The sequence below is a fragment of the Haematobia irritans genome, chromosome 4 (genome assembly GCF_050003625.1).
Source record: "Haematobia irritans isolate KBUSLIRL chromosome 4, ASM5000362v1, whole genome shotgun sequence".
Classification (NCBI taxonomy): Eukaryota; Metazoa; Arthropoda; class Insecta; order Diptera; family Muscidae; genus Haematobia; species Haematobia irritans.
The window spans coordinates 184,021,295-184,041,786 of NC_134400.1; the positions used below are offsets into that span (position 1 = coordinate 184,021,295).

Genomic DNA, 20,492 nt, shown 5'->3' on the forward strand with positions numbered 1-20,492 from the left:
CCGTTTGTAAAACATCGAAATATTGGTCTAAGACCCCATAAAGTATATATATTCTGGGTCGTGGTGAAATTCTGAGTCGATCTAATCATGTCCGTCCGTCTGTTGAAATCAGGCTAACTTCCGAACGAAACAATCTATTGACTTGAAACTTGGCTTTTCTAGCAATTATATCCCTTGATTAAAATAGTTTTCCTCAAGGTCTTCAAAATAGTGGTTTACAACTGTAATTGCATCTTCATTTGAGGTTAAGCTCTTGGCAGCAAGGAATTTTTTTAGATTTGGGAACAAGTAAAAGTCACTGGGAGCTAAATCAGGAGAATAAGGTGGGTGGTCAAGCAACTCGTACTTTATTTCGTTGATTTTAGTCATTGTTAAAACACTCTTGTGCGCTAGTGCGTTGTCTTGATGAAAAAACTTTTTTTTTTGTGTTGTAAGCCAGGACGTTTTTCTCGAATTTGTACATTTAATTGATCCAAAAGGTTGCAATAGTACTCTGAATTTATTGTTTTACAGATAGTCAATCAATAAAATACCTTTGAAGTCCCAAAAAACCGTTGTCATAACCTTACCAGCCGATTGAATTGTTTTTGCCTTCTTTGGGGCACTTCCTTCAGCTTCAGTCCATTGTTTGGATTGTTCTTTTGTCTCTGGAGTATAATGGTGGATCCATGTCTCATCAACAGTTATGAAACGACGCTTAAAATCCATTCTATTTCGCTTAAAACGATCCAAACAAGCTTGAAAAATTTTCATTCTTATATGTTTTTGATCGACTGTTAATAAATGCGGCACCCACACGGATGAAAAAGACTGTTTTTCATATGTTTGGCTATAAACATTATATGTTTGGAAAACAAATTTTTAAACACAATATTTTTGAGTGCAATCATATAATGTTCATAAACTAGCATAACATGTTTGGGACATATATGTTAATATGTTAGAACATATTATGTTTGGGACATAAAATGTTTTTAAATATAATATGCTTGGATGCAAACATATATTAATTTAGAAATAGCCTATAAACATATATGTGTTTAGTAGCTTGGAGCGCTATTTAACAGGAAGCGATATTGAATTAAGTTGGTGGATGTTGCTTGTTATTACAAAATTAACATTTTATTTTTCCTTGGGCAATTGATCAGCTACTTCTTTGATCCTTACAAACTGTGTGGTCCGCAGTTCAAATAATAAAATTTAAATAAAAAAAAAAATCATACAATTGAATAATTTCTTCTACAATGTTTGTATTACAGAAAAAGGTGCTAAGAACTAAAAAATCTCGTGGAAGTGAGAAAGATGTGGGGGAATATACAATCGGGCAGAAACAAAATGTTGAGCATTCAGGTCGAAAACCTATGTTGTTAGCACCTATATTACCTGTTTATTTTCATAATTCATTATGATTGTAAATATATAAATAAATAAATAAAATTTTGAGCACAATATTGTTTGGGAGAATTTTTTTAAGCATATAATATTTTTGGGTGCAAAATGCTTCCAAACATATTATATGTTCACATAATAACATATTGTTTTTTGGAAGACAACATTATTGAATTTGGATGCAAAAATACAAAATGTTTGGAAATTGACTACCCAAACATATATTGTTTAGACCAATATGCTTTCAAACATATTATATATTGGAAGAGATGAAACATATAAATGTTTGGGCAATAGCCAAAAATGTATATGCTTGAAGCAAAATAGGTTTGGGAGTATATGTTACAGAAGCGATTTTTTGTGAGCGTGCATCTTACAGAAAGATTTTTCATCTGTAGTTCTTCATGCAAAATTGAATGGACTCGATAATTTGAGATGCCCATGATATTATCAATTTCACGCACTTTTATTCGTCGATCATTTAATACCATATCATGCACTTTGGCTACAATTTCTGTTGTTGTTGCTGTTTTTGGACATCCACTACGTGGTTCATCTTCAATGCTTGTACGACCACGTTTAAATTCAGCAACCCAATTTTTTACTGTTGCATATGAAGGAGCACTTTCACCTAACACATTCACCATATCATTATGAATTTCTTGTCCCGATAAACCTTTTTTGAACACCTGTTTCTATATGAAGGAGTTGCCAGATCGAAACAAATTTTAACATGTGTTCATAACAGAGATGGAAGTTTCCAAAACACTTAACTTTTTTCTGTTTATACCGCGCTTTTTGTGTTAGGCTAAGAAGTTTCCGAACTGCCCTCGTAGGTCGGATGGTATTGCAAATGGGCCATATCGGTTCACTTTTACGTATAGCCCCCATATAAACCGATCCCCAGACTTGGCTTGCGAAGCCTCTAAGAGAAGCATATTTCATCCGATCTGGCTGAAATTTAGTACATGGTGTTGGTATATAGTCTGTAACAACAATTCAAAATCGGTCCACATCGGTTCATAATTATATATAGCCCCCATATAAACCGATCCCCAGATTTGGCTTGCGGAGTTTCTAAGGGAAGCAAATTTCATCCGATCCGGTTGAAACTTAGTACATGGTGTTAGTATATGGTATCCAACAACCATGCAAAAATTGGTCCATATCGGTTCATAATTATATAATATCGGTTCATAATTATATATAGCTCCCACATAAACCGATTCCCAGATTTGACCTCCTGAGCCTCCTGAAGGAGCAAAATTCATCCGATCCGATTTAAATTTGGTACATTTCGCTAATGTATGGCCGATACCAACCATGCCAAAATGGGTCCGTATCGATCTGTATTATATAAACCGATCCCCAATCAAATCATGATTGCCACTCGAGTCAAAAATAATCTAGCAAAATTTTATTGCCATAGAAAGTTTTGTCAAAATTTTATATTTCGATAGAAAATTTTGTAAAAATTTTAGTTCTATAGAAAATTTTGTCAACATTTTATGTCTTTAGGAAATTTTGTCAAAATATAATATCTATAGAAAATTTTGTCAGAATTTTATTTCTGTAGAAAATTTAAAAAAGAAAATTTATGACACATTTCATAATTGGAGAGGACTATTTTGCAAAATCTTCCAAAACATCAGGAATTCTACCAATCTACCAAACAGTAAAAAATCTGTCATTTTTGATAGACTCGTGTTCATAATTGTATATAGCCCCCATATACAGCAATTCTGGCTCTATAGTTACCGCACAAAAGTTCATATCGGTTCGTAATTATTTCTTCCCTATATATACCGGTCAAGAACTGAATATATACGTATTTAATCTACCTTTTGTCTACTATATCTCCCGCATGGACTAACTTACAATTTAGAACATGATGTTAAGAAGTTTTAAGATGCCTTGCCATCGGCCGCAACCCAAGTAATTTAATTGTGGATGACGTCTTTAGTAGAAGTTTCTACGCAGTCCATGGTGGAGGGTACATAAGATTCGGCCTGGCCGAACTTACGGCCGTATATACTTGTATATACCGTATATACAAAAAGTCAACAACGAGAAAAGGGGTTATATCCAATTGTACACACAAAAAAACTTTTTCAGATTCAATCACAAAATTAATTGATGAAATTAATTGTTTAATTGAAATGTCTTCTATAACGAAAATCACAATGGACTGAATAGTCTAACGAAAATCACAATCACAATGGACTGAATAGTCTAAGTGAGCCTGAGTCTTAATCGTGCTGCCATTTTAACCTATCACGAAAATGATAGTATCAATCACAGTTTTTATTGAGCATCAAAAAAGTTCGATAAATTTTGTAATTGATTCAATTAAATTTTTAATTGACATTAATTGCAAAATTATTTTTTTAATTAAAAACAAAACTATTTGTAATCGATATACTATATTTCAATCACTTTCTATAACTATTTTTAATCCGTTTTAGTTTGATTCAAAAATTTATAGTTTCAAAAAATTTTTAATTAAGAATTTAAAAAATATATCCATAATTTTTTAACTGTCTTATTCTTCCGAGTTTGATGGTATCAATTAATTTTTCTAATTTAAAATTTAAAAAAAAATTAAATCATTGACTTTATTGACTTAATGTTTCTAGTTTGAATTAAAAGGTTAATAGTATCAATTAAGTTTTTAATTGAAAAAGTTTTCAACTTCAATCAGTTTTTTAATTGGGAATATTTTGGTGATTTTTTTTTCTGTGTATAATGTTATTGTATTCTGGTGAGTAGATCAGATTCAGAAATTAATGATTTTAGATAAAGATTAACAATTGAAGTATTGGTATAACTCAGCCGTATTTAGTTACATAGGTACAAATTCTCTTAATACGGCAAGCAATTTTGGGTAAACATCAAACATCGTCGACTTTGAAGAATTTAAAATGTCGATTTAAACTTTTCGATTATTTTTTCTATATGTTTAGTTTATTTGTGCTTTAAAATACGACAATTGTTGGATTTTATTGTTTTTTTTTTTTGTTTTTTTTTTTTATCAAAAACTATAATAAAATCTAGTTCAATTTTCGCACGAGGTTGTTCATATTTCCAGTTTATTTTTGTTCTTGTATATGAAAAAAGCATGAAAAATGTTTGCTTATTTATATTTCCTTTTACCATTGGCATGAAAATGTTTAATTTATTCATAATCTTCGCCATAATATCCATTGACGTAATCACATATTCTTCAAGTTCACTAAGTTAATAAAAACATTTAAGAATTCTTAGGAAATAGAAAACTAAAGAAGCTTATGACGTTTTTATTTCAAATTTCATTCTGTTGATTTCTTCAATTCAATACCACCACTATTGGCATAATTTATTGTGCCATTTAAAATAAATAATAATTCCACTATTCTAAAAAAATTTAACTCTCAATTCAAACTTTTATTGTTTTGGGGGTAGAAGATTAACTTGACTACCAATTTACGCTTGATATGTCATCCATTATAACATAATAATTTTTAAATGTATACTTCTATTTTATTCTATTCTAAGATAATTTTGCCAAATTCCTATCTCATATCGTTTAGTATGATTTATTGGGATTTGGTCAGAAGAGAAACTTATCCCTCATATAGTAATATGATAAACCACAATGTGTTTTGTTTTGTTTTGTTTTTTTTTTTTAATCGAATCGTTTGGGAGATTAACATCTAATTCATTCAACCGTTTAATTTATTTATTGAATTTTGGTTTAGTGCTGATTTTTAATTAATGACTTTCACTTCCATTTCTTCCTCCCAAAAAATAAATAAAAAACATAACTCCTAAATTTCAAGTTCAATATCGTTTGTTATTCCCATAGCTAAAACTGATGTTTGTTTTACTAATGAATTTAATTGCTGGAATTGGTATAAGGAAGGCAAAACTGTGAAAAATGATAAACAAAATTTAAAACCTCGAATGAATAGATTCGAAAAGGAAATAGGATTTTAATATAGTAGGACCAATTTCACTCTCCTCCTTAAAAAAAAGAGATTGGACTTGCATTTTCTGATATGAAGAAAAAAAATCCCTCTATGCAATCCTTTCTAGGATATTTTTGGATAAAAAGATAAAAGCTGTGAGATATTATTTCTTTTATATAGTCCAGATATACAATATCAATTCAGAAAAGAGGGGTTTATCCCATTTTATTGAAAATTACTCACTACGATCGATTTATATTAAGAAAATTATAAAAAGTATGTTTTTCTTTGTATAAAGTTGTTATGTTCAATGCCGAACCAAAACAAAAAAAAATGTTTTTATCCCACACCCAGAAAAAAGAGGCTCTAATGCCAACTGAACTTTTTAGTTCATGAAGATTAGTTGATTTTAGTTAAATTTTGCACAATATGAGTAAATGTTCCTTATTTGAATAATTTTTTGCTAACTTTAATGACGTGAACTAAAAATAAGAAAAAATGTTGTATACAAATATAGTGCAAAATTTTACTACAAAATAAAATAGTTCATATTTTCCTAAAATGGCAGAAGTTTGCTTAAATTGAGTTCATAAGTCTCTCAAATGAGTACATTTTACTAAAATTGTACCTGTCTTGAACTTCGTACATCGCTAAAGACATTTTAACAATTTTCTTAAACAACAGAAAAAAATTAATTACTTTTAAAAATATTTCTTCAGTTTGACAAAAAGTATTAACTTATTTATAACATGTTGAAATTAGAAAACTATTTTAGTTAAATTTTTCTAAAATAAACCTACATTTTCTTCCACGGTGGGTTCACTTTTTTTTTGGGCGCATTTTATTTATTAACAGTATTTAACAGTATTATAGTAGAAAAATTTAGCAATATTCTAGTAGAAAACAGAAAATGCGTCATTTAATAAAAAAATTCTTGTCCTCAATGTTATTTTTAAATTTCCGAAATTTGCTGTTTCAGGTTTATAGTTTGTGTCTTAAGTCTTTTGTTTTCAATAATGAATGTATCGTTTGTGCAGTACTCCTCTACTTAGAAGTAATATCTTTAATATTTTTTCTCCTATTAATTGGTTTTAATTGTATTGAAACAATGTGAATTATTTTTATACGAAGATAATTTTAGCACGCTAGTATATATAGGATTTTGTTAGTGTATCGAATTATTTGATGCTATAAAGGTCACATCATTTTGATTAATTGTAGTAGCATATTTCGTTGTTATCGATGGCGAGAATTATGGAATTTCAATGTTATAGAAAATTATTGTAATATCAATCAATCTTAAAAACTGGATAGTGGGAATTAATTAAATCATTTTTAGTTGAACATTTTTTTCCAATGGAGACGATAAGAACATACTTCCTAGTTTGTAACTAAGGTTATATTGACCATAGTTAGTGTAAGACAAGTAAGGAAAGTCTAAAGTCGGGCGGGGCCGACTATATTATACCCTGCACCACTTTGTATATCTAAATTTTCGATACTATATCACATCCGTCAAATGTGTTGGGGGATATATATATATATATATATATATATATATATATATATATATATATATATATATATATATATATATATATATATATATATATATATATATATATATATATATATATATATATATATATATATATATATATATATATATATATATATATATATATATATATGAAGGTTTGTCCCAAATACATACATTTAAATATCACTCGATCTGGACAGAATTTGATAGACTTCTACAAAATCTATAGACTCAAAATTTAAGTGCACTAGGGTGGAACACAATGTTAGTAAAAAAATATGGGAAACATTTAAATCTGAAGCAATTTTAAGGAAACTTCGCAAAAGTTTATTTATGACTTATCGCTCGATATATATGTATTAGAAGTTTAGGAAAATTAGAGTAATTTTTACAACTTTTCGACTAAGCAGTGGCGATTTAACAAGGAAAATGTTGGTATTTTGACCATTTTTGTCGAAATCAGAAAAACATATATATGGGAGCTATATCCAAATCAGAACCGATTTCAATCAAATTTGGCACACATGGCTATATTACTAATTGTACTCCTAGTGCAAAATTTCAAAAGATTGGCCACTGTGGTCACATGACTGTAAATCGGGCGAAAGCTATATATGGGAGCTATGTCTAAATCTGAACCGATTTCCACCATATTTGGCACGCATAGCTACAATGCTAATTCTACTCCCTGTGCAAAATTAAATCGGAGTAAAATATTGGCCTCTGTGGTCATATGAGTGTAAATCGGGCGAACGATATATATGGGAGCTATATCTAAATCTGAACCGATTTCAACCAAATTTGGCACGCATAGCTACAATGCTAATTCTACTCCCTGTGCAAAATTAAATCGGAGTAAAATATTGGCCTCTGTGGTCATATGAGTGTAAGTCGGGCGAACGATATATATGGGAGCTATGTCTAAATCTGAACCGATTTCAATAAAATTTGACACACTTGACTATAGTACTTATTGTTCTCCTAGTGCAAAATTTCAAGCAAATTAGGGTAAAACTCTGGCTTCTGGGCAGAGTATAATTATTGATATTTTTTACATTTCCAATTAAAATATTAATTGATTCAATTAATTTGTTAATAAATTCGGATTTTTTTCTATGTACCATATATATCCATAATCCTACGGGTACTAGAGGTGTGCACGTGAGTAATAGTTTACTCACGCTCACGCACACTCACGACTGGAAAATCGTACTGACGCACACTCACGCACGATATTTTCTGGTAGGACTCACGCTCACGCACCCTCACGAAAAGAAAATTTGTACTCACGCACACCTCTAACGGGTACCACATGGCAATCACAAATTCTTCACTGTTTATTAAATGAAAGGTAATTGTTTTCCGTTTTAATTTTTAATTATTATCAATATTCGCCCACATATATATCAAATATAAATAAGAATCTAAATTCATCTTTTATCAGATTGTGTCACAACACTAATGCTTTGCAATGACTATTGAAACTATGCTAAAACTGGTTAAACGAAAATATTCTATTAAAGTGCGAAATATTCTATGAAACCATAAATTACAAAATCGTTTTGGGTATTTTAAATAATTATGGTCATTAATTTTATGAACACAAATCAAAATTAGTGCCATATTTGCGATGAAAAAACTATTATGACTTATGAAAATAAAAGCGATATTCAAATCGAGTGCAAAAACTCGATCACTGAGAGATGTATTCTGCAAAAGCTACTTCCGCTCGTGCGGTTTGTTATATGAGCTATTCCAGTTGGCAAATAAGCCACTGGCATATTAAACATTTCAGCTAAATTGAAAGGGTTCTATATATTGTAGGTTATAAATACGCGAAATTGATCCAAGGTGATATTTCAGAGAACCCTTGTCGCGGTTCTGAGAACTGGGTCCTGACACATCTGTAAATTATTTGAATGTGTGTCAGTTGTCTCTCGGTTCCACCGTCGATCGGCCAATTGGGTAGTCAACCACAATTTCCTTGTCTGTTCGCCCAAGGGTTTATACAAATAAGTCTATCACAGATAGCAGTGGCATGGGCGAATTATATATTTCATTTATGTTACTTGAACTATGAACGAAATAAGCATTTAATTTCACTTACCACTAAACTCCACGCACATACGAGGGTTGCCTTTTATCTCTGGATTATACAAAAAAAAAATATATATTAGTCATCGAAAATAGCTTTATATGTTTTCAAACTATACCTCATTATGGCATATACCCTTTTGCATGAGTTTGAACCAATTGTCGGATGCATTTTTGCCCCTCCGATTGAGATATCTCAAAAACATACATTCTGTATGCATCAACCGCACCCAGAGAAGGAAGGTTAGGTTAGGTTAGGTTAAAGTGGCAGCCCGATTAAGATTCAGGCTCACTTAGACTATTCAGTCCAATGTGATACCACATTAACTAAAAGTACCTATTACATATGGGCACTTCTAGTTTTAACCGCTGAACCTTCTTGATTATTTTTCTTTGTTGAACGGACCAGATTGTTTCAAAAACATTAGCAGACTGCTTAAGTTAACGTTTTCCAGATCCGCCAGTAATCTGCTCCTAAAAGTTGCTTGCGCTTTACACAAAATGCCAGAGAAGGAATATCATCCCCAAACATGTTTTAAGCGTAAAATGTTATTTTTGGACGGTGAACATGGTGCCTGCTTCGACCGAACACCAAAAGTTTTTCAGCGGTGGATTATCCTACCTTAGTAATGCTGGTGACATTTCTGAGGGTTACAAAGCTTCTGGTTTCACTGCAATGTGGAACGCCGTTCGGACTCGTCTATAAATAGCAGGTCCCTTGTCATTGAGCTTACCATAGAATCGGGTAGCACTCAGTGATAAGAGAGAAGTTCACCAATGTGGTATCACAATGGACTGAATAGTCTAAGTGAGCCTGATACATCGGGCTGCCACCTAACCTAACCTAACCTATGGAACATATTTGTGGAATCATCTGTATCTTCTACCAGGGCAATTTCCTTCTGGTCGTTGGATCAAAAGGATATAACCCGATTGTATTCTATGGGCAAAAATAGAAAGACTTTCCTCATAATTTTCGTTTTCATTCTAGTAAACGCTTTGTAAAGCTTTTTTAAAGCATAAATTGCACAAATTGTCGTGGTATACGAAAGGATTAAAAAATTTAAAGTATAAAAGAAAAGATTTTTTTTAACTTTTGAAAAAACGGGTAATGATCAGCATAAATCAATGTAACAGTTGGCTGATATGTCCCCGGTCTGACACATAGATGGCGTTGCTAGTATTAAATGCATATTATTTTTATATAGTACCAACCTTCAAATGATTCGTGTCAAAAATTTGACGTCTGTGAGTCAATTAGTTTGTGAGATAGAGCGTCTTTTTTGAAGCAACTTTTGTTATTGTAAAAAAAATGGAATAAAGGAATTTCGTGTCCTGAAGGGAAAAAATACGGTGGAAGCAAAAACTTGGCTTGATAATGAGTTTCCGGACTCTGCCCCAGGGAAATCAACAATAATTGATTGGTACGCAAAATTGAAGCGTGGTGAAATGAGCACGAAGGACGGTGAACGCAGTGGACGCCCGAAAGAGGTGGTTACCGACGAAAACATAAAAAAAATCCACAAAATGATTTTGAATGACCGTAAAATGAAGTTGATCGAGGTAGCAGAGGCCTTAAAGATATGAAAGGAACGTGTTGGTCATATCATTCATCAATATTTGGATATGCGGAAGCTCTGTGCAAAATGGGTGCCGCGCGAGCTCACATTTGACCAAAAACAACAACTTGTTGATGATTCTGATCGGTGTTTGCAGCTGTTAACTCGTAATACACCCGAGTTTTTCCGTCGATATGTGACAATGGATAAAACATGGCTCCATCACTACACTCCTGAGTCCAATCGACAGTCGGCTGAGTGGACAGCGACCGGTGAACCGTCTCCGAAGCGTGGAAAGACTCAAAAGTCCGCTGGCAAAGTAATGGCCTCTGTTTTTTGGGATGCGCATGGAATAATTTTTATACCCACCACCATAGAATGGTGACGCGGGTGTAATAAGTTTGTCATTCCGTTTGTAACACATCGAAATATCGATTTCCGACTATATAAAGTATATATATTCTTGCTCAGGGAGAAATTCTAAGACGATATGACCATGCCCGTCTGTCTGTTTTAATCACGCTGCAGTCTTCAATAATGAAGCAATCGTGCTGAAATTTTGCACAAACTCGTCTTTTGTCTGCAGGCAGGTCAAGTTCGAAGATGGGCTATATCGGTCCAGGTTTTGATATAGTCCCCATATAACCCGACCTCCCGATTTGGGGTCTTGGGCTTATAGAAATCGTAGTTTTTATCCAATTTGCCTGAAATTTTAAATCTAGAGGTATTTTATGACCATAAAGAGGTTTGCCAAAAATGGTGAGTATCGGTCCATGTTTTAGTATAGCCCCCATATAGACCGATCTCCCGATTTTACTTCTTGGGCTTATAGAAACCGTAGTTTTTATCAAATTTGCCTGAGATTGGAAATCTAGAGGTATTTTAGGACCATAAAGAGGCGTGCCAAAAATGGTGAGTATCGGTCCATGTTTTAGTATAGCCCCCATATAGACCGATTTTATCCAATTTGCCTGAAATTGGAAATCTAGAGGTATTTTCGGGCCATAGAGAGGTGTGCCGAAAACGGTGAGTATCGGTCCGTATTTTAGTATAGCCCCCATAAGAACGATTTCCCGATTTAACTCCATAGATTTCTAGAAAATTGTAAGTATTCTGGTATTTAAGGCTCACAAAAACGTGTATCGGATTAAGTTTTTATCGGTCCATTTGGTAATGCCTCCATATAGACCGATTTCACTTCTTGAGAGTATAGAAGGCGCACTGATCATGAAAATTGCTTTAAACTCAATGTAAAATTTTCAGATTTTATTTCTCGGGTGAAAATCTACAGATTTAAGATTTCAAATCAAGACGTTAGTTTATAACTTTTTTGCACACTTACAAGAGATGTTAATGATTCCTCTAAAACTCAAACAAAAATGGTTCTTATAAATCCAGAATCTGATATAGTCTTCTACGGTAAAATCTTTAAATTCTTCTTCGTGAAGTGTACTGGTTGAACTGCTCTGCTTGATCTGTCCTCAAACCCTCTGAAATTTCAAAGGAAACCCTAATATTTGATTCATGGTGGTGGGTGTTTAAGATTCGGCCCGGCCTAACTTACTGCTGTATATACTTGTTATCGATTATCTTGAGAAGGGAAAAACCATCAACAGTGACTATTATATGGCGTTATTGGAGCGTTTGAAGGTCGAAATCGCGGCAAAACGGCCCCATATGAAGAAGAAAAAAGTGTTGTTCCACCAAGACAACGCACCGTGCCACAAGTCATTGAGAACGATGGCAAAAATTCAAGAATTGGGCTTCGAATTGCTTCCCCATCCACCGTATTCTCCTGATCTGGCCCCTAGCGACTTTTTCTTGCTTTCAGGGAAAAAATTTGGCTGCAATGAAGAGGTGATCGCCGAAACTGAGGCCTATTTTGAGGCAAAACCGAAGGAGTACTACCAAAGTGGTATAAAAAAAATGGGAAGGTCGTTATAATCGTTGTATCGCTCTTGAAGGGAACTATGTTGAATAATAAAAACGAATTTTGACAAAAAAAATGTGTTTTTCTTTGTTAGACCGGGGACTTATCAGCCAACCTTATATGCCAACGTTTTTTTAAAATTCTCATAAATAGTTGTTTCTTGAATAGCCAGAAATTAAACTAGGCGAGGGAGCCACCGTGGTGCAATGGTTAGCATGCCCGCCTTGCATACACAAGGTCGTGGGTTCGATTCCTGCTACGACCGAATACCAAAAAGTTTTTCAGCGGTGGATTATCCCACCTCAGTAATGCTGGTGACATTTCTGAGGGTTTCAAAGCTTCTCTAAGTGGTTTCACTGGAATGTGGAACGCCGTTCGGACTCGGCGATAAAAAGGAGGTCCCTTGTCATTGAGCTTAACATGGAATCGGGCAGCACTCAGTGATAAGAGAGAAGTTCACCACTGTGGTATCACAATGGACTGAATAGTCTAAGTGAGCCTGATACATCGGGCTGCCACATAACCTAACCTAACCTAACCTAAACTAGGCGAATATGATGGTTGTGGAACGATATTGATTGCTGTTTCTGCTTGTAAGCCAAGACCCAACCTGAGAAATTTGACCACTGGGTATGGAGCTGTCAACAACTTCAATTACGTCGGTATTACCGATCAATGTCATGTTCTATATGATGCCTATTCATGATAGACTGCCTCATATACCGGTTATCTCTGATACAAGATCAGTCAAGGACTAGAAGATATATCCATCATTACTTTGCTCATTCTCAGTGTTTTTTAAGTTAACCAAATTAGTTTTAAGCGTTCCCAAAATAACACATAAACTGATAAAATACTTTTGGCAAAATTATCAGTTATTTATTATGATTGACAATTATGAGCTATTCGAAATCCATAAATAACTACAATACAAAATGGAATGATTAATGATTTATTTCGATCGATAAATGCAGAGATGATTAAAGGCTTTGCTCTCTGACTTTTGTTTGATTAACCTTTTGCTGTATTGTCATGTAAAATTCGAAAAAAACTAGTAAAATATAATTTAGTTCTTATTCGAAATCATATATTTTTTTTTCTCAAATTTGATTTAAACTAAAATCAATTATTAATGACGAGATTTGTGTGTCACAATGATATATGGCTGTTGTTGTTTGCACCAAATCAAAGTGAATGGATTGATGGGGTTTAAAATGGTTGTTGGAATATTTAAATAATAATCGAATGTTAATCGTTATTCGCTTTGATTTGTTTTTAATTTAATATTAAACAAAATGGATTAGAATCAAGTTATGTTAATTTATAGAACAATTTATAATGCAACTTTGTATATAAAGAAGTATTCTTATATGCTCAAGCATAAAAATTATCGATTGGTATTGGCTATTTTTTTATATTCAATTAAAATCGAATAATATAAATCAATTTGGACAGATTTGGTTCAATATTAAAATTGATGTAGATTATTAAAAAAAAAATTCGCGTAGTAAAATCATGAGTACACTGAAAAAATAGAGCCATAAGCACAATGATTCCATGTGCTTAAAAAAAGGAATGTCATTTTTGCGTAACACAGAAGACCCATTTCTCTGATACAAGATTTTTTATTTGAGAAAAAGTTGATATACCTTTCATTGGGGTGTTTTGTCCTAAGATTTAAGCGATTCGATTTCAAAATGAGTATCTTTACATAAAACCAAATTCCATTGAACTGAAGATAACTTGGTTTTATTAAATCTCAAAAATTCTTCAATATTAATGGAGTCATCCTTGAATTTACTACACAGGTGAAAAAAGTCTTTGTTTTAAAGACTCTTTTTACTTAAAAATGGTATAATTAATACTCGAAGGCGTGTTAGAATTTAGAATTTTATGTTTCGTTCAATTCATTTATGAATGAAAACAAGCTTGCCCGAATTTTGTCTTTACACTAATGATATAAGCCAAATAAGGTGAGAATTGGAGTAAGGATACATTGCTGACACAAGAATTAAAATATGAGGGTCGCTTATATGGGGGCTATATACAATTATCAACTTGATATGGACCAATTTTTGTGTGATTGGGGATCGATTTATTTGAGGGCTATATATAACTATAGACCGATATGGACCTAGCTAGGCATGGTTGGTAACGGCCCTGTACTAACTAGCACAATGTACCAAGTTTCAACTGACTCGGATGAAATTTGCTCCTCCAAGAGGCTCCAAAACCAAATCTCGGGATCGGTTTATATGGGGGCTATATATGATTATGGACTGATATGGACCACTTTTTGTAAAATATCATATACTACCACCACGTACAAAATTTCAACCGAATGGGATGAATTTTGCTCTTCCAAAAGGGCTCCGGAGGTCAAATCTGGGGATCGGTTTATATGGGGGCTATATATAATTATGGACCGATTTCGACCAATTTTTGCATGGGTGTTTGAGGCCATATATTAACACCACGTACCAAATATCAACTGAATCAGATGAATTTTGGTCTTCCAAGAGGCTCCGGAGGTCAAATCTGGTGATCGGTTTATATGGGGGCTATATATAATTATGCACCGATGTGGACCAATTTTCGCATGGTCATTAGAGACCATATACTAACAACATGTACCAAATTTCAGCCGGATCGGATGAAATTTGCTTCTCTTAGAGGCTCCGCAAGCCAAATCGTGGGATCGGTTTATATGGAGGCTATATATAATTATGGACCGATGTGGACCAATTTTTGTACGAATGTTAAAGACCATATACTAACACCATGTATTAAATTTCAGCCGGATCGGATGAAATTTTCTTCTCTTAGAGGCTCCGCAAGCCAAATCGGGGGATCGGTTTATATGGGGGCTATATATAATTATGGACCGATTTGGACCAATTTTTGTATGAATGTTAGAGACCATATACTAACACTATGTACCAAATTTCAGCCGGATCGGATGAAATTTGCTCCTCTTAGAGGGTCTGCAAGCCAAATTTGGGGGTCCGTTTATATGGGGGCTATACGTAAAAGTGGACCGATATGGCCCATTTATGGCCCATAACAACTACTTGTGCCAAGTTTCAAGTCGATAGCTTGTTTCGTTCGGAAGTTAGCGTGATTTCAACAGACGGACGGACAGACGGACATGCTCAGATCGACTCAGAATTTCACAACGACCCAGAATATATATATGGGGTCTTAGAGCAAAATTTCGATGTGTTACAAACGGAATGACAAAGTAAACCCTCTAATGCCTAATCCCGCCTTTAGGCGGGCTTCGATAATTCATGAAGCTTTTAGTAAAATACACCTTAAGACAACAAAATTGGGTAAAATAAAAAGAAAACTTAGCTAAAACTGTTCAAGAGGCTTGGCAGCATGTACTGAATTTATTTATAAATTTTTCTTGTTTCGTTTTCTTTCTTTTGTGTCGTTAACATTGAATATTTAATCAGCTGGCAAAAAAATTGGGGCATTAGAGGGTTTATATACCCCCATCCTATGGCGGAGGGTATAAAAAGTTCAATACATCACCGATGCTCAAATAAGGTAAACTGGACCCAGTACAATCGCACTCAGTACGCGTCAATCATCCGATGCACAAAAAAGGTAGACTGGCTCCAGCAGAAACGCACTCAGCAGGCATCAGCGAAGTATGGCTTAAAAAGAAGATTCCTCGCTTCATTTCTATTGCACTATGGCCACCAAGGTCTCCGGATTTCAATCCGTTGCAACTTTGCGCCTGAGTCATTTCGGACAGTAAGGTTGAAACTAAAAAATACCAAAGTGTCGATCATCTCAAGACAGAAATTAGCTAGGAATGGACCCAAAAAATGCAGAGCCACTTTCGTGTACTGTGTGATGGCTTTGTTGGCCTTTTCAAATCCATAATACGCTCCAAAGCTAGCCAATTCGAACAAATCTAAAATTGTATATTATTTTCGATATTTTTTGCTTTTGAACAAAAATAAATAAAATAAAAACATGAACAAATTAGGTTTTTTGTTGCATTGCATAACAGCCACCATGTATTGATAACGTCGATAAAGCCCTTGGTGTCCGTCTGTATATTTGCTATTCACAATATATAGATTGCATTTTCGAATTATTTTTGCTAAAACTTGTATTTGGAAGCTCGTTTGTAATAAAGAAAACAACTAAAATGGTTTACTTTTTATACCCTCCACCATAGGATGGGGGTATATTAAATTTGTCATTCCGTTTGTAACACATCGAAATATTGCTCTAAGACCCCATAAAGTATATTATGGGTCGTGGTGAAATTCTGATCCGTCCGTCTGTTGAAATCACGCTAACTTCCGAACGAAACAAGCTATCGACTTGAAATTTGTCACAAGTAGTTGTTATTGATGTAGGTCGGATGGTATTGCAAATGGGCCATATCGGTCCACTTTTACGTATAGCCCCCATATAAACGGACCCCAAATTTGGCTTGCGAATAGTCTAAGAGAAGCAAATTTCATCCGATCCAGAAATTTGGTACATGGTGTTATTATATGGTCTCTAATGACCATGCAAAAATTGGTTCACATCGGTCCATAATTATATATAGCCCCCATATAAACCGATCCCCCGATTTGGCTTGCGGAGCCTCTAAGAGAAGCAAATTTCATCCGATCCGGCTGAAATTTGGTACATGGTGTTATTATATGGTCTCTAATGACCATGCAAAAATTAGTCCACATCGGTACATAATTATATATAGCCCCCATATAAACCGATCACAAGATTTGACCTCCGAAGCCCCTTGGAATACCAAAACTCATCTGATTCAGTTGAAATTTGGAACGTGGTGTTAACATATGGCCTCAAACACCCATAATAAAATTGGTCGAAATCGGTCCATAATTATATATAGCCCCCATATAAACCAATCCCCAGATTTGACCTCCGGAGCCCCTTGGAAGAGCAAAATCCATCCGATTCGGTTGAAATTTGGTACGTGATGTTAGTATATGGTATCCAACAACCATACAGGAATTGGTTCATATCAGTCCATAATTATATATAGCCCCCATATAAACCGATCCCCAGATTTGACCTCAGGTGCCTTTTGGAGAAGCAAAATTCATCCGATCTGGTTGAAATTTGGTACGTGGTGGTAGTATATGATGACCTCCGGAGCCCCTTGGAAGAGCAAAATCCATCCGATTCGGTTGAAATTCGGTACGTGATGTTAGTATATGGTATCCAACTACCATGCCATATAAACCGATCCCGAGATTTGCTCTTGGAGGAGCAAATTTCATCCGAGTCAGTTGAAATTTGAAACTAGGTCCATATCGGTCTATAGTTATATATATAGCCCTCAGATAAATCGATCTCCAATCACACAAAAATTGGCCCATATTTCAATTCCGGCTCTCTACCACGTATGGACTAACTCACATCTTTGAAAACGATGTTAAGAAGTTTTAAGATACCACAACCCAAATAATTCGATTGTAGATGACAGTCTTTCGTAAAAGTTTCTACGCAATCCATGGTGGAGGGTACATAAGATTCGACCTGGCCGAACTTACGGCCGTATATACTTGTTTAAACTAAGTTTATTTAAATGTGATTTCGAGCACCGAACAATCTTGTCTATAAATAGAACAGATGGACTTTATGTGTTGCTTGTGCGTTGATGGAGATGATGGTACTATTTGTGTGTGGATAGGGTGTTTGCTTACGTATCATATGGTCCGTGGTTCGATTCTCCGTCGGGACAAAAGTTAGAGCATGTATAGTGAGAAATATATGGAGGAAATGCAATGAGCAAAAAAAAAACGAAAAAATCAATACGTTATTAAATAGTTTATCATAAAAACTGTTTTACAGCCAAAACAGAAAATGGCAAATGAAAAACTTTTTTGCGTATACAGTTTTTAGGCTCGTGCCGTAAAATACAATATTTAATATTGTTATTTCCTTTTTGGTTGCAAAGATAATGATGCCAGTAGTTCCATCTATTTCAAGCTATTTATTATGAATATAGGTTGATATTGATCCGACGTTTTATTATAATCCCATTGAAAAACAAAAACCAAAAATTTTATGGCAAATATTTAACATGTACTGAACAAATTCTTAAATATGTCAACAAGTTGTAGTTGCTCAAAACCACTTGTCCAGTAAATTTGTTTAGACAATTTTGTTGCTAATGTTTTTTATAAAATCAAGATTATTGGTAAATTGGCAACAACAGTGGACGAAGATTAAATTGAAGATGCTAAAGCCTTGACGATTACCCAGATAGCCAGCCACCTTAAGCAGCCTTTCACTTTTTCTGTGTGTGATTTTTTGTGTTTTTTATTTTTTTGTTCCTAACGTAAGTTACTTTATAAAGTCATATTTTATGGTCAACATAAACTACATGAACTAAATTCTTTACTAGGTTTTTTATCCGTCGCATAATTGGATTTGGTCAATATCGGTCAGTTGACATTTGTGGACGTCAAGAAAATGTTTCAAATTCAAAGCCAAACCCATTAACTCATCATCATGCTATTTTTTATGACTTTTATATTTTCAACTAGGCTTTAATTTTGTTCAGTAAAAATAATAACAAAAATAAGTAGAGTCTTAATTTTTGTAACGATAAATTTCAATTTTATTATTGCACAAAATAATCTAAAGATTAGTCGTTTATTTCGTAGCAGTAGCTAAAGTTGTACACTCAAAAAAAGTGAGTCCACCAACATTTAGTTTTATTTTCTAACTAAAATATTTTATGAATTGTAATATGACACAAATTATATAATATACAATAACATATACAAAACAAGTAACGAAAGTCTAAAGTCGGGCGGGGCCGACTATTATTATACCCTGCACCACTTTGTAGATCTAAATTTTCGATACCATATAGACTCAAAATTTAAGTTGGCTAATGCACTAGGGTGGAACACAATTTTTGTAAAAAATATGGGAAACATTTAAATCTGAAGCAATTTTAAGGAAACTTCGCAAAAGTTTATTTATGATTTATCGCTCGATATATATGTATTAGAAGTTTAGGAAAATTAGAGTCATTTTTACAACTTTTCGACTAAACAGTGTCGATTTTACAAGGAAAATGTTGGTATTTTGACCATTTTTGTCGAAATCAGAAAAACATATATATGGGAGCTATATCTAAATCTGAACCGATTTCAACCGAATTTGGCACACATGACTATATTACTAATTGTACTCCTTGTGCAAAATTTCAACCAAATTGGGCCAAAACTCTGGCTTCTGGGCCCATATAAGTCCATATCGGGCGAAAAATATATATGGAAGCTATATCTAAATTTGAACCGAGTTCAATCAAATTTGGCACACATGACTATACTACCAATTGTACTCCTTGTGCAAAATTTCAAGCTAATCGGGATAAAACTCTGGCTTCTGGGTCCATATAAGTGCATATCGGGCGAAAGATATATATGGGCTATATCTAAATCTGAATCGATTTCAACCAAATTTGGCACGCATAGCAACAATGCTAAATCTACTCCCTGTGCAAAATTTCAACCAAATTGGGCGAAAACTCGGGCTTTTAGGACCATATTAGTCCATATCGGGCGAAAGATATATATGGGAGCTATATCTAAATCTCAACCGATTTCAATCAAATTTTGCACACTTGACTATACTACTAATTGTACTCCTAGTGCAAAATTTCAACCAAATTCGGTCAAAAATCTGGCTTCTGGGGCCATATAAGTCCATATCGGGCGAAATATATATATGGGAGCTATATCTAAATCTGAACCGATTTCTTCCAAAATCAATAGGGTTCTATTCTGACCAAAATTAGGAACATGTGCCAAATTTGAAGGCGATTGGACTTAAATTGCGACCTAGACTTTGATCACAAAAATGTGTTCACAGACAGACGGACACACGGACACACGGACGGACAGACGGACATGGTTATATCGAGTCAGGGACCCACCCTGAGCATTATTGCCAAAGACACCATGTGTCTATCTCGTCTCCTTCTGGGTGTTACAAACATATGCACTAACTTATAATACCCT

General features: G+C 34.0%; 1 protein-coding gene across 1 annotated transcript in view; it reads right to left on the reverse strand.

Moving 5' to 3' along the window:
• Positions 1-20,492, reverse strand: part of LOC142232805 (pupal cuticle protein Edg-78E-like) — a 240,630-nt gene that overhangs the window by 32,148 nt on the left and 187,990 nt on the right. The gene's annotated exons all lie outside the window — the stretch shown is intronic.